This window comes from Heptranchias perlo, unplaced genomic scaffold, assembly GCF_035084215.1.
Source record: "Heptranchias perlo isolate sHepPer1 unplaced genomic scaffold, sHepPer1.hap1 HAP1_SCAFFOLD_134, whole genome shotgun sequence".
In the NCBI taxonomy this organism is placed as follows: Eukaryota; Metazoa; Chordata; class Chondrichthyes; order Hexanchiformes; family Hexanchidae; genus Heptranchias; species Heptranchias perlo.
In genome coordinates this window covers 119,662-132,717 of record NW_027138580.1, presented here as the reverse complement: position 1 = coordinate 132,717, position 13,056 = coordinate 119,662, and the positions used below count along the sequence as shown (strand labels likewise).

The following is a 13,056-nucleotide window of genomic DNA, read 5'->3' as shown; positions in this document are numbered from 1 at the left end:
GCAGGCGCGGCGGCGGCGGGCCCCGGGGGGGGCGGGGGCTCCGGAGCGGGTCCCGCGCCTGCGCAGTGCCGGCGGTCGGGTGATGGAGACGGAGGGCGGAGAGAAGGTTCCAGAGCGGGGCGGCGGCGGCGGGGCGCAGGGGAGGAATGGAAGCGGCCGGGAGGCTTCGTAAACACCCGGTGTAGGCTTCAAGACCCCGAATAAGAGGCGGCAGGTCCGGCGTTTGTCCCCGGGTCGGCGGCGGCGGCGGCGGGTCTTTCTTCCCCCTCCCCGGGGGGGGGGGACAGGCCCCGGGTTAACGGCCGCCATCTTGATCGAGGGTGGAGCCCGGGGTCAATGGGCAGCAGGGCGCATGCGCGGCCCTCCTGGGACAGGAAGCAGCAGCAGAGAATGGGCTGAATTTCCACCCTGGATTTACAGGGAGGGTTTTTATAAACTCCATTTACAGGGGAGCTCAAAGCAAAGCTCACACTTCAAGACCGGACACAGTCAGTGCATCCCTCAGGACCTGAATATCATCGGCCTTTCAATGTGGAAGGGGGAAATGTTTGTCTGTGGGACGAGATTTCAAACATCAGCCTGACCGGAAAATCACCGAGACTCACACACACACACACACACACACGCCCGAGTGAGAGCGTTCGAGCGCACCGACTGTGGAAAGAGCTTTAACTGAAGAAAGAACAAAAACATCGCACCGTTCGCCGCGGGGAGAAACCGTCCACGTGTTCTGTGTGTGGACGAGGCTTCGACCGATCGTCCAACCTGGAGAGACACAAGGACACCCGGGCCACGGAGAAACCGTGGAAATGCGGGGACTGCGGGAAGGGGTTCAGTTACCCGTCCGAGCTGGAAACTCACCGGCGCAGCCACAACGGGGAGAGGCCGTTCACCTGCTTTGTGTGCGGGAAGGGGTTCACTCAGTCGTCCAGCCTCAACACACACCTGCGAGTTCACACCGGGGAGAGGCCGTTCACCTGCATTGAATGCGGGAAGGGATTTAATGCTTTATCCAACCTGCTGACGCACCAGCGAGTTCACACTGATACGAGACCTTTTAAATGTTCTGATTGTTTGAAGAGCTTTAAAAGCAATACCCATCTGCTGACACACCAGCGGACTCACACTGGGGAGAGGCCGTTCACCTGCTCCCTGTGTGGGAAGGGATTCAGTCAGTCATCACACCTTCTGACACACCAACTTGTTCACTCTGATAACAGACCTTTTAAATGTTCTGACTGTGAGAAGAGCTTTAAAAGTAAAAAGGATCTACTGACACACCAACGTACTCACACGGGGGAGAGGCCGTTCACCTGCTCTGTGTGTGGGAAGGGATTCACTTCTTCATCCCACCTTCTGACACACCAGCATGTTCACACCGATAAAAGACCTTTTAAATGTTCTGACTGTGAGAAGAGCTTTAAAAGCAAAAAAGGTCTCCTGAAACACCAACACACTCACAGCGGGGAGAGGCCGTTCACCTGCACCGTGTGTGGGAAGGGATTCACTCGTTCATCCCACCTTCTGAGACACCAGCGAGTTCACACTGGGGAGAGGCCGTTCACCTGCACTGAGTGTGGAAAGAGGTTCACTGATTCATGCGACCTTCTGACACACCGGCGAGTTCACACCGGGGAGAGACCGTTCACCTGCTCCGTGTGTGGGAAGGGATTCACTCAGTCATCCCATCTCACTGAACATCAACTTGTTCACACTGATAAGAGACTTTTTCAATGTTCTGACTGTGAGAAGAGATTTAAAAGCAAAAAGGACCTGCTGAAACACCAGCGCACTCACACTGGGGAGAAGCCGTTCACCTGCTCCATGTGTGGGAAGGGATTCACTCAGTCGTCCAACCTGCTGAGACACCAGCGAGTTCACCTGTGATGCAGGGGTTGGATTCTGCTGTTAATCACATCCAGGACTGAACCATGTTCATTCTGACAGTTGGGGTTTGTTTCTGCTGATGTTAATAACCCCTATAACTGGGCTGGAGTTTAATATTCTGGATACATGTTAAATTAATCAGCTTTGTTTTAAACACGTTGTAGATTTTGGTCTTTCCCACCTGAGTGTTTAGCATCACCTGACTGGAGCTCAGAAAGGACAATCTAGGGGGAGGATCGTCCGGTGGGAACAGAACTTCAGCCTGGACACAGTCCTTCAGGGCCACACTGAGAGGGGCAAACGACACTTTGGGATTTCTCCTCTCTCTTCACTGACAGCAGAGTCACCGTGTGGGTTAATCTTGAGACGTGTGAGAAATGTGTCCCAGACGCTCTCCTCCATGGTCCAGAGCTCCAGGCACGGAACAGAAGGCTCCTTTACAACTGTGTTTAGAGACAGGAAGAACAACGGGGAATGCTGGAAACATGCTGTCAAATCAGAGATTGGTGTAAAACTGGGATCTGTTCCTGACTGAAAGGGAAAGGGCAGGTTTAAGTTTCCAGTCTAAAACTGACTGGGAATTATTCGACAAAGATTGAACCTGTTTGTGTGACAGTCCTGAGTCTATTTAAAGCCAGGCATTAACTCATTTAAAATAAACCCATTTCAATGGGGTAAAGTCTGCATTAAGATTTCAGGGGACCACGGTTTCCGGGACCGCAAAAGTGGTGCTGCAGAAAACGATCCAGTGGTGTGAAGAATCTAGGACCTCGTCGGCAGACGTCGGCCATCACAGCCTGGCGATGTTTTGGACTAAGACTTAGGACTTGGATTTTGAAAATTTACAATTCTATCGAGAAGGATAAGCAATCTTCAGCCTCGATCCAAGCTGCTTTTCCTCTTTTGAAAATGTTTTGATTTGATTAAACATTTATTGTCCGAGACATGAGTGCTTAAAGGAGAGGGCAAGTATATCCAAAAATAATTACAAGCACTTCTGTCTCCACTGTAAAACCGCAAAGCCTGGACATAATTGGCCTCTGAAATTGCAGAAATTGACCTGAGTTGCTGTTCAAGCTCTCAGGGAGGGAAAATTGACCTGTAATTTAAGGGGAGAATCAAATTATTTATTTTAAAATAAAACGAGTCCAGTCTCAATGGTTCTTTATCCGATGATGTGCGTCAAGGGAGAGAGTATTTTGGGGGGAAATAAAATTGCACGTTGACCAGTCCTGTCAGTCCAACAATACCGCCCTCTGGAATTAGGAAATGAAAAGTGTCCAAGAAAAAAATTAAATAAAATAAACAAAAAAAAGTATTAAGATATTGGATCCCACTGTAAATATTGTATTGGACAGTAAAGTTCCTCCAGGGCTCATGATTGGTAATATAATGGGATGGGTAATATGGGATGAGAGGGAGTGATTGAGAATTAAATTTTAGAAGCAGGGAAATTACACCAGCAAATGGGACTTTCTCTCAAGTCACTGACCTGGGCACGATTTACCAAAAGATATCAGTCGGGTATCTAGTGAAAGTCGGGGCAGTGTAGTTGAGAATGGTAAGTTTGATAGCTTTCTCGTGGAGATGTTGGGTCCTTGCCTATACTGAACAGAAAACTGCATCTGAGAGCCTGGCCACTACCCGAGACATTGGGACCAGGCAGGGGGAGATAAGCAAAGACCTCCAGACAACCCCCATCCCCCAACCCCGCTCTTATGGCCACAGAGGGCATGAAAGATACAAATGTAGGTCGCCATTGATTGGAAATGGAGACCAGGATGAAGAAACGATTACAAAGGCCTGGGGAGTTATTGGAACCACTCTCCAAACAGAGCAGCTGCTCTTACAGGACTGAATCTTACTGGACGTTTGACGTGTGCCGTGGAAAACATGTTCGGAAATACCGTGAGGGGAGAGAGACTGGCCGGCAGAAAGTTAATATCCGAGAACATTACCTGCGATCTGTTGCGTGTGAGACAACCAGTCTGTGGAAATGGGCAGTGAAGAGCAGGTCTCAGGCAGGCCCAGCTACTGAGAACAGCGTGACATGAAATGGTTAATGTGGCTCGGGAAAGGGAGAAAACCTTTTAAACAAGGCACTGACACACGCTCCATAGAGAAAGAGACCGATTAATGAAACAATCAGGAAACTTCTGGTCCCAATCAGAGGGATTGAAATTTAAAGTAAAGAGGGACATTCGGATTTCCAAAACTCAGGGTCAGGTTCCTTTCAGTTAACAATGAAATTGGGAGAACGGAGGAAAGATATCCGCAAAATGGAGATTAGTAAAAGGAGAGCTGGAGAATCTTTGAAGTCCATGATTTCTTGATATTATGATGTGATGCTTGAAACGTATGCTTAAAATACTTGGCCAACACGCTGATAACCTAGTGGTAGTGACCCTGTTGTAGCAAGGTGAGAAATAAGATTGAGTGAGGAGTTGGAGGTAGCTGCACCTCCTCAAGGTGGGGACTGTAAGGAAATATAGATTAAGGTATTTAGGGGAACCAGGCTCGAAAGGGTTAATTAGTCAAGGCTTTAGCTGAAACTACTGTACCATAACACAGACTGCTTTTAAATTAACTTACTGCAGCTGCAGGCACTAACAGCCGTGAGAATCTTGTTACTGCAAACTAAGGGAGGAACATAACAGAGCCCCACTCCTTCAGAGAGCTGAAGCTGGTCGTCATCTGTCACCTTCAAGACCCATCGGGTGATTTATCAACTGCAGGGATAGAGGAACATTGTGCTGAGGATAAGGAGAGAGAAAGGGGTCACAAGGCACTGTCTCTTCTCGACCAGTACGTGTTGTCGAGATGATTGGGTAAATTAAGAGGAGTATTTGGAAAATACCTGATTGGATGTATTTTGCCACAGTTAAGTATTTTTGGGTGGGGTTGGGGAATCCGAGCCTTTGTTAAGTGTAGAGGACAGAAAAGAGAGTACCACACAGGTAAACGAGAACGAGAGTACGTGCAGGACAACGGGGTAATATAATTCTCAACTGTGCTTTGTAAACTACTGCTTAAATACAGTAATGTATTGATTCTCGCTTGTGCAAAATAAAGTCATGTGGCTATTGACTGTGTCAGTCTCGAACAATTGAACAGAGAGTCAAATTGACTACAGTTATCTCTGGGGCCTCCATAGAGGGGAGGAAAACTGTAAGAAGAGGGAAAAAGAGGAGCCCATTCTTCCCATTGCAATCTGCGGGCTTTACTCTGGAACCTTTGCTCTTCAAATAAAGTAACTCCCGTCGGGCTTTTCTCAAGGTTTCTTTGGACGACTTTTTTCCCACAGTTCGGAGTATTGACAACGTGACCGACCCGCATCATCGGTGACATCACATTGACAACGTGACCGACCCGCATCATCGGTGACATCACATTGACAACGTGACCGACCCGCATCATCGGTGACATCACATTGACAACGTGACCGACCCGCATCATCGGTGACATCACATTGACAACGTGACCGACCCGCATCATCGGTGACATCACATTGACAACGTGACCGACCCGCATCATCGGTGACATCACATTGACAACGTGACCGACCCGCATCATCGGTGACATCACATTGACAACGTGACCGACCCGCATCATCGGTGACATCACATTGACAACGTGACCGACCCGCATCATCGGTGACATCACATTGACAACGTGACCGACCCGCATCATCGGTGACATCACATTGACAACGTGACCGACCCGCATCATCGGTGACATCACATTGACAACGTGACCGACCCGCATCATCGGTGACATCACAATGACCATTGGCATCATCGGTGACATCACAATGACCATTGACAACATGACCTACCCGCATCATCGGTGACATCACAATGACCATTGACAACGTGACGACCCACATCATCGGTGACATCACAATGAACATCGACAACGCGACCGACCCGCATCATCGGTGACATCACAATGAACATCGACAACATGACCAACCCGCATCATTGGTGACATCATAATGAACATCGACAATGTGACCAACCCACATCATCGGTGACATCACATTGATCTGATCCGTTGGTTGTGGAATCGCTCAGCTCTGTCTACAGCATGTTGTTTCCGCTGTTTAGCACGTATGTAGTCCTGAGTTGTAGCTTCACCAGGTTGGCACCTCATTTTTAGGTACGCCTGGTGCTGCTCCTGTCATGCTCTTCTACACTCCTCATTGAACCAGGGTTGATCCCCTGGCTTGTTGGTAATGGTAGAGTGAGGAATATGCCGGGCCATGAGGTTACAGATTGTGCTGGAATACAACTCTGCTGCTGCTGATGGCCCACAGCACCTCATGGATGCCCAGTTTTGAGCTGCTAGTTCTGTTCTGAATCTATCCCATTGAGCACTTCGTCTCCACGAGGACTGTGCGGTGGTCACTCCTACCAATACTGTCATGGACAGATGCATTTGCGACAGGTAGATTGGTGAGGACGAGGTCAAGTAAGTTTTTCCCTCGTGTTGGTTCGCTCACCACCTGCCGCAGGCCCAGTCTGGCAGCTATGTCCTTCAGGACTCAGCCAGCTCGGTCAGTAGTGGTGCTACCGAGCCACTCTTGGTGATGGACATTGAAGTCCCCCACCCAGAGTACATTCTGTGCCCTTGCTACCCTCAGTGCTTCCTCCAACTGGTGCTCAACATGGAGGAGGACTGATTCATCAGCTGAGGGAGGGCGGTAGGTGGTAATCAGCAGGAGGTTTCCTTGCCCATGTCTGACCTGATGCCATGAGATTTCATGGGGTCCAGAGTCAATGTTGAGGACGCCCAGGGCCACTCCCTCCTGACTGTATATCACTGATCCACCACCTCTGGTGGGTCTGTCCTGCCGGTGGGACAGGACATACCCAGGGATGGTGATTGGAAGAGTCTGGGACATTGGCTGAAAGGTATGATTCTGTGAGTATGGCTGTCAGGCTGTTGCTTGACTAGTCTGTGGGACAGCTCTCCCAATTTTGGCACAAGTCCCCAGATGTTAGGAAGGAGGACCTTGCAGGGTCGACTGGGCTTGGTGTTTTGCCGTTGTCGTGTCCGGTGCCTAGTGGTCCGATGCCGGGTGGTCCGTCCGGTTTTATTCTTATTATGACTTTTTTTCGCGAGATTTTAAACTGAGTGTCTTGCTGGGCCATTTCAGAGGGCAATTCAGAATCAACCACATTGTGTGGGTCTGGAGTCACATGTAGGCCAGACCGGGTAAGGGCGGCAGGTTTCCTTCCCTAAAGGACATTAGTGAACCAGATGGGTTTTTACGACAATCCGGTAGTTTCACGGCCATCATCATTGATACTCGTATTTTAATTCCAGATTTTATTTAATTAATTGAATTTAATTAATTGAATTTAAATTCCCGAGCTGCCCTGGCGGGATTTGAACTCATGACTCTGGATTTCAGTCCAGGAACAGAACCACTGAGCGACCGTACCCTGATCGTCACAGTGTAAGAGGTCCCCGGATCAGGTGTCTCAGTGTAAGCGGTCCCCGGATCAGGTGTCTCGGTGTAAGCGGTCCCCGGATCAGGTGTCTCAGTGTAAGCGGTCCCCGGATCAGGTGTCTCAGTGTAAGGGGTCCCCGGATCAGGTGTCTCAGTGTAAGGGGTCCCCGGATCAGGTGTCTCAGTGTAAGAGGTCCCCGGATCAGGTGTCTCAGTGTAAGGGGTCCCCGGATCAGGTGTCTCGGTGTAAGCGGTCCCCGGATCAGGTGTCTCAGTGTAAGCGGTCCCCGGATCAGGTGTCTCGGTGTAAGCGGTCCCCGGATCAGGTGTCTCAGTGTAAGCGGTCCCCGGATCAGGTGTCTCAGTGTAAGCGGTCCCCGGATCAGGTGTCTCGGTGTAAGCGGTCCCCGGATCAGGTGTCTCAGTGTAAGCGGTCCCCGGATCAGGTGTCTCAGTGTAAGCGGTCCCCGGATTAGGTGTCTCAGTGTAAGCGGTCCCCGGATCAGGTGTCTCAGTGTAAGGGGTCCCCGGATCAGGTGTCTCGGTGTAAGTGGTCCCCGGATTCGGTGTCTCAGTGTAAGCGGTCCCCGGATTAGGTGTCTCAGTGTAAGAGGTCCCCGGATTAGGTGTCACAGTGTAAGAGGTCCCCGGATTAGGTGTCTCAGTGTAAGAGGTCCCCGGATTAGGTGTCACAGTGTAAGGGGTCCCCGGATTAGGTGTCACAGTGTAAGCGGTCCCCGGATTAGGTGTCTCAGTGTAAGCGGTCCCCGGATTAGGTGTCTCAGTGTAAGCGGTCCCCGGATTAGGTGTCTCAGTGTAAGAGGTCCCCGGATTAGGTGTCACAGTGTAAGAGGTCCCCGGATTAGGTGTCTCAGTGTAAGAGGTCCCCGGATTAGGTGTCACAGTGTAAGGGGTCCCCGGATTAGGTGTCACAGTGTAAGCGGTCCCCGGATTAGGTGTCTCAGTGTAAGCGGTCCCCGGATTAGGTGTCTCAGTGTAAGCGGTCCCCGGATTAGGTGTCTCAGTGTAAGGGGTCCCCGGATTAGGTGTCTCAGTGTAAGGGCTCCCCGGATTAGGTGTCACAGTGTAAGCGGTCCCCGGATCAGGTGTCTCAGTGTAAGCGGTCCCCGGATTAGGTGTCTCAGTGTAAGGGGTCCCCTGATCAGGTGTCTCAGTGTAAGCGGTCCCCGGATCAGGTGTCTCAGTGAAGAGGTCCCCGGATTAGGTGTCTCAGTGTAAGCGGTCCCCGGATCAGGTGTCTCAGTGTAAGCGGTCCCCGGATTAGGTGTCTCAGTGTAAGCGGTCCCCGGATTAGGTGTCTCAGTGTAAGCGGTCCCCGGATTAGGTGTCTCAGTGTAAGGGGTCCCCGGATTAGGTGTCTCAGTGTAAGGGCTCCCCGGATTAGGTGTCACAGTGTAAGCGGTCCCCGGATCAGGTGTCTCAGTGTAAGCGGTCCCCGGATCAGGTGTCTCAGTGAAGAGGTCCCCGGATTAGGTGTCACAGTGTAAGGGGTCCCCGGATCAGGTGTCTCAGTGTAAGGGGTCCCCGGATCAGGTGTCTCAGTGTAAGGGGTCCCCGGATCAGTTGTCACAGTGTAAGCGGTCCCCGGATTAGGTGTCTCAGTGTAAGCGGTCCCCGGATCAGGTGTCTCAGTGTAAGGGGTCCCCGGATCAGGTGTCTCAGTGTAAGGGGTCCCCTGATCAGGTGTCTCAGTGTAAGCGGTCCCCGGATCAGGTGTCACAGTGTAAGCGGTCCCCGGATCAGGTGTCACAGTGTAAGCGGTCCCCGGATCAGGTGTCTCAGTGCAAGCGGTCCCCGGATCAGGTGTCTCAGTGTAAGCGGTCCCCGGATCAGGTGTCTCAGTGTAAGCGGTCCCCGGATTAGGTGTCTCAGTGTAAGCGGTCCCCGGATTAGGTGTCTCAGTGTAAGCGGTCCCCGGATTAGGTGTCACAGTGTAAGCGGTCCCCGGATAAGGTGTCTCAGTGTAAGCGGTCCCCGGATCAGGTGTCACAGTGTAAGCGGTCCCCGGATCAGGTGTCTCAGTGCAAGCGGTCCCCGGATCAGGTGTCTCAGTGTAAGCGGTCCCCGGATCAGGTGTCTCAGTGTAAGCGGTCCCCGGATTAGGTGTCTCAGTGTAAGCGGTCCCCGGATTAGGTGTCACAGTGTAAGGGGTCCCCGGATTAGGTGTCACAGTGTAAGCGGTCCCCGGATTAGGTGTCTCAGTGTAAGCGGTCCCCGGATTAGGTGTCTCAGTGTAAGCGGTCCCCGGATTAGGTGTCTCAGTGTAAGGGGTCCCCGGATTAGGTGTCTCAGTGTAAGGGCTCCCCGGATTAGGTGTCACAGTGTAAGCGGTCCCCGGATCAGGTGTCTCAGTGTAAGCGGTCCCCGGATTAGGTGTCTCAGTGTAAGGGGTCCCCTGATCAGGTGTCTCAGTGTAAGCGGTCCCCGGATCAGGTGTCTCAGTGAAGAGGTCCCCGGATTAGGTGTCTCAGTGTAAGCGGTCCCCGGATCAGGTGTCTCAGTGTAAGCGGTCCCCGGATTAGGTGTCTCAGTGTAAGCGGTCCCCGGATTAGGTGTCTCAGTGTAAGCGGTCCCCGGATTAGGTGTCTCAGTGTAAGGGGTCCCCGGATTAGGTGTCTCAGTGTAAGGGCTCCCCGGATTAGGTGTCACAGTGTAAGCGGTCCCCGGATCAGGTGTCTCAGTGTAAGCGGTCCCCGGATCAGGTGTCTCAGTGAAGAGGTCCCCGGATTAGGTGTCACAGTGTAAGGGGTCCCCGGATCAGGTGTCTCAGTGTAAGCGGTCCCCGGATCAGGTGTCTCAGTGTAAGGGGTCCACGGATTAGGTGTCTCAGTGTAAGCGGTCCCCGGATCAGGTGTCTCAGTGTAAGCGGTCCCCAGATCAGGTGTCTCAGTGTAAGGGGTCCCCGGATCAGGTGTCTCAGTGTAAGGGGTCCCCGGATCAGTTGTCACAGTGTAAGCGGTCCCCGGATTAGGTGTCTCAGTGTAAGCGGTCCCCGGATCAGGTGTCTCAGTGTAAGGGGTCCCCGGATCAGGTGTCTCAGTGTAAGGGGTCCCCTGATCAGGTGTCTCATTGTAAGCGGTCCCCGGATCAGGTGTCACAGTGTAAGCGGTCCCCGGATCAGGTGTCACAGTGTAAGCGGTCCCCGGATCAGGTGTCTCAGTGCAAGCGGTCCCCGGATCAGGTGTCTCAGTGTAAGCGGTCCCCGGATCAGGTGTCTCAGTGTAAGCGGTCCCCGGATTAGGTGTCTCAGTGTAAGCGGTCCCCGGATTAGGTGTCTCAGTGTAAGCGGTCCCCGGATTAGGTGTCACAGTGTAAGCGGTCCCCGGATAAGGTGTCTCAGTGTAAGCGGTCCCCGGATCAGGTGTCACAGTGTAAGCGGTCCCCGGATCAGGTGTCTCAGTGCAAGCGGTCCCCGGATCAGGTGTCTCAGTGTAAGCGGTCCCCGGATCAGGTGTCTCAGTGGAAGCGGTCCCCGGATTAGGTGTCTCAGTGTAAGCGGTCCCCGGATTAGGTGTCTCAGTGTAAGCGGTCCCCGGATTAGGTGTCTCAGTGTAAGGGGTCCCCGGATTAGGTGTCTCAGTGTAAGGGCTCCCCGGATTAGGTGTCACAGTGTAAGCGGTCCCCGGATCAGGTGTCTCAGTGTAAGCGGTCCCCGGATCAGGTGTCTCAGTGAAGAGGTCCCCGGATTAGGTGTCTCAGTGTAAGCGGTCCCCGGATCAGGTGTCTCAGTGTAAGCGGTCCCCGGATCAGGTGTCTCAGTGTAAGCGGTCCCCGGATTAGGTGTCTCAGTGTAAGCGGTCCCCGGATCAGGTGTCGCAGTGAAAGCGGTCCCCGGATCAGGTGTCTCAGTGTAAGCGGTCCCCGGATCAGGTGTCACAGTGTAAGCGGTCCACGGATCAGGTGTCTCAGTGCAAGCGGTCCCCGGATCAGGTGTCTCAGTGTAAGCGGTCCCCGGATCAGGTGTCACAGTGTAAGCGGTCCCCGGATCAGGTGTCTCAGTGCAAGCGGTCCCCGGATCAGGTGTCTCAGTGTAAGCGGTCCCCGGATTAGGTGTCTCAGTGTAAGCGGTCCCCGGATTAGGTGTCTCAGTGTAAGCGGTCCCCGGATTAGGTGTCTCAGTGTAAGCGGTCCCCGGATTCGGTGTCTCAGTGTATGCGGTCCCCGGATTAGGTGTCTCAGTGTAAGAGGTCCCCGGATTAGGTGTCTCAGTGTAAGAGGTCCCCGGATTAGGTGTCTCAGTGTAAGAGGTCCCCGGATTAGGTGTCACAGTGTAAGGGGTCCCCGGATTAGGTGTCTCAGTGTAAGGGCTCCCCGGATTAGGTGTCACAGTGTAAGCGGTCCCCGGATTAGGTGTCTCAGTGTAAGCGGTCCCCGGATTAGGTGTCACAGTGTAAGCGGTCCCCGGATTAGGTGTCTCAGTGTATGCGGTCCCCGGATTAGGTGTCTCAGTGTAAGAGGTCCCCGGATTAGGTGTCTCAGTGTAAGAGGTCCCCGGATTAGGTGTCTCAGTGTAAGAGGTCCCCGGATTAGGTGTCACAGTGTAAGGGGTCCCCGGATTAGGTGTCACAGTGTAAGCGGTCCACGGATCAGGTGTCTCAGTGCAAGCGGTCCCCGGATCAGGTGTCTCAGTGTAAGCGGTCCCCGGATCAGGTGTCACAGTGTAAGCGGTCCCCGGATCAGGTGTCTCAGTGCAAGCGGTCCCCGGATCAGGTGTCTCAGTGTAAGCGGTCCCCGGATTAGGTGTCTCAGTGTAAGCGGTCCCCGGATTAGGTGTCTCAGTGTAAGCGGTCCCCGGATTAGGTGTCTCAGTGTAAGCGGTCCCCGGATTCGGTGTCTCAGTGTATGCGGTCCCCGGATTAGGTGTCTCAGTGTAAGAGGTCCCCGGATTAGGTGTCTCAGTGTAAGAGGTCCCCGGATTAGGTGTCTCAGTGTAAGAGGTCCCCGGATTAGGTGTCACAGTGTAAGGGGTCCCCGGATTAGGTGTCTCAGTGTAAGGGCTCCCCGGATTAGGTGTCACAGTGTAAGCGGTCCCCGGATTAGGTGTCTCAGTGTAAGCGGTCCCCGGATTAGGTGTCACAGTGTAAGCGGTCCCCGGATTAGGTGTCTCAGTGTATGCGGTCCCCGGATTAGGTGTCTCAGTGTAAGAGGTCCCCGGATTAGGTGTCTCAGTGTAAGAGGTCCCCGGATTAGGTGTCTCAGTGTAAGAGGTCCCCGGATTAGGTGTCACAGTGTAAGGGGTCCCCGGATTAGGTGTCTCAGTGTAAGGGCTCCCCGGATTAGGTGTCACAGTGTAAGCGGTCCCCGGATTCGGTGTCTCAGTGTAAGCGGTCCCCGGATTCGGTGTCTCAATGTAAGGGGTCCCCGGATTCGGTGTCACAGTGTAAGAGGTCCCCGGATCAGGTGTCTCAGTGTAAGTGGTCCCCGGATTAGGTGTCTCAGTGTAAGGGGTCCCCGGATTAGGTGTCTCAGTGTAAGCGGTCCCCGGATTAGGTGTCTCAGTGTAAGCGGTCCCCGGATCAGGTGTCTCAGTGTAAGCGGTCCCCGGATTAGGTGTCTCAGTGTAAGCGGTCCCCGGATTAGGTGTCACAGTGTAAGCGGTCCCCGGATTAGGTGTCTCAGTGTAAGCGGTCCCCGGATCAGGTGTCTCAGTGTAAGCGGTCCCCGGATCAGGTGTCTCAGTGTAAGCGGTCCCC

At 53.0% G+C, this 13,056-nt stretch overlaps 1 pseudogene; it reads left to right on the top strand.

Moving 5' to 3' along the window:
- The window catches only part of LOC137308620 (zinc finger protein 850-like), a 67,367-nt pseudogene extending 62,392 nt beyond the window's left edge, over positions 1-4,975 (top strand).
- Positions 4,976-13,056: the final 8,081 nt, after the last annotated feature.